This window comes from Hemitrygon akajei, chromosome 5 (genome assembly GCF_048418815.1).
Source record: "Hemitrygon akajei chromosome 5, sHemAka1.3, whole genome shotgun sequence".
NCBI lineage: Eukaryota > Metazoa > Chordata > Chondrichthyes > Myliobatiformes > Dasyatidae > Hemitrygon > Hemitrygon akajei.
In genome coordinates this window covers 137,577,668-137,580,393 of record NC_133128.1, presented here as the reverse complement: position 1 = coordinate 137,580,393, position 2,726 = coordinate 137,577,668, and positions in this window count along the sequence as shown.

The following is a 2,726-nucleotide window of genomic DNA, read 5'->3' as shown; positions in this document are numbered from 1 at the left end:
TGAGTATCTGTGGTTCTGTGAAAATAAGGCAGTTCCAATGTACTTGACTGATGCTATGCTTATTAAAAAAAAACCGTAGGTAATGGGAATCCCTTATAAAGAAATGAAGGCCATAGTGTCAAAAGATGAAAGAAAACTGGAGTCAAGGCATCCCAAAATAAACAACCTGTGGAAAGTTATGGTATATAGAAATATGGAAATTTTAGGTGTAAACTGAATTTTAATAGGAAATATCAGAAAATGTGTCATTTGATTCATATATTTCATGTTGATATTTATTTTTATGATCAGGTCAGAAGTTAAAAATGGTAGGTTAAACTGATTAAAAACAAATGGATTACCACCTGTTAGCTTACCAGTTGGAAACTGCTAACCAGGCGCAATGAAAAATACATCTGTAAGTTAGAATAACTTCGGAGAAGCTTCACAAAAATGGAAAAAGGTAGGGCAATCATGATTGCACTGGGACAACTGAGGACAAGGTGTTCAGCAGTAGGCATGTTGATTCAGGATGGAAGAAGGCCAACATTACTGACTCCTTGTCCATTTTAACATGGGTATGGTTCCCATGAGTACAAAGGCTTTTCTCTAATTGCTCAATACAGACAGTCATCTGCTGAGGAAAGTCAATCAGTGTGTACTACATGGACTGTTGGACAAGGTATTGGTTTGTTATTGTCACATGTTCCAAGATTCTGTTCACGCAGATCAAGTCATTACATGATGTACAAGCTAGAATAAGGTAAAACAATAACAATGCAAAATAAAGTGTAAACATTATTGAAGCAGTGCAGTGCAGGAAAGTGATGAAGTGCAACAGCGTATTGCACAAGAGGGGCATTGGAGGTTGGTAAGAGTGGAATAGAAGCTGCCTGCTGGCGCCAGTGGTTCTGCTCTCAGTGTCACGTCAAGGCTTCAGCTTCAGCGGCAGGGCAGCGGCTCGGAAAAGGACCGTTATCCAACCAGTTTCTGACATGAAGTTACAGTAACAATTAGGAAGGGAACTGTCTCCACTCAGATTAAACGATCCAGCCCATTATTTATAAGTGAAGGATTGTGCTGCAGGGTGTTTGGTGGGGATAAGCTCAGCTACAGTGTCCTCCACCTCCCTACCACCTCACAATCTCCTATAGTTAAATAGTTTGGTTTTATCCACTATGTGACTTTCTACAGGAGGCAGTCATCTGTGTGAAGCAAATGGAGGAAAACCTTTATACTCAGGGGAAACACACCTTTGACTATTGATAAGGAGTCGGTAACCTTATCCTTACCTCTGCACCTGATTGTCCCAATGCACTCTTTCTTCCTCTACCCTTAGTAAAGATTATCTGAAATTCTGCTATCTATCATCTAATTCACAACAATTACCATTCAACCCCTTGCTTGCTGATAATCACTACGCTTCCTTTCAAGTAAAATCTTAATTTTAAAATCCTCACGTTTGTTTCCAATTACACACACAACCTCTCTCCTCTCTGATTTTGTTATTTCCTCCTCTAACTGGTGTAAATGCTTTTCCTTTTGGCCTGTAAGCAGAAATTCTCTCCCTAATTTTTACCCCTTTTTTTCTTAGACTTGTTTCTCCTCAAATCTGCTTCTTTAAACTCCACCTTTGTAACTAAGCATTGTTTTTATCCTTCCTAAAGTCATTCTCAAATTTTGTTTAAATGTTTTTTGAAGTGCCTTTGGAGACTTTGCTATATTGTAGGTAGTTAATCTTTCAGTGACCTGCAATGACATTTAAAATTCTCATGCTTGTGTTCAAACGTCCTTGGCCTTTCATCTTCTTTATCCTTGTGATTTCAGTGCACTATAGTCCTTAAAAGATACCTGTGATCATCTGCTTACAGCTGATAATTACTTTGCTTCACTTTAGCCATACCCTCTCTATCTTGGTGCAATCCCGTGGAATTTCCTCCCTGCGCCTCTCTACCTCTTTCCTTTAAACCTATGATTTCCATTGAGCTGTTGGTCTTGTCCGAACATTTCCTCACATGGCTTGCTGCAAAACAATGGCACAGCTAGAAGAGCCACTGCCTTACAGTATCAAAGACTCAGGTTCAATGCTGACCTCACATCGCTATGAAGTTTGCACATCTTCTCAGGTACCCCAAAGATGTGCAGGCTAGTAGATTAGTTGACCACTGTAAATTGTACCTAGCTTAGGAATAAATCTGGGGGGAGTGCATGGGAAGATAAGGAGAATAAAAATTGATATTAATGTAGGATTAGTGTGAATGATGCTAGGTGTAGACTTAGTCCAATAGGCTGAGATGGGCTGAAAAGCCTGTTTCCATACTGTAACTTTAGTCTGAGTTACCCCTTGGGAAGTAGTACTACATTGAAGCCATTGTCTTCCAGCAACTTGCTGTACATAAGATGTTTTCACACCTGCAGTTTTTTTCTGTCCAATGATGATGCTCAGAACATCTTGCCATTATTTGTGTAATTAAGTGACTTAAAACTTGCATTGTGGACAAACTAATATGGGGGCTATACCTGCCATTAATTACATTTGGCGGATGCTTGAATTCAATGCGAATTAGAACTCAGCCAGATGATGGTCCTAGTCTTTTCATCAATGAGCTGATGAACTTTATTCTGTAGAGAAGCATTCACCTTTCACAAATGAGTGCAGCGAAAAACGTTTTTAAAAAAAAACTTAGTATGTGGAAGGAGACATGATACCAGTGAATCAAAGTAACAGCTTAAACTGGAAAACTTTG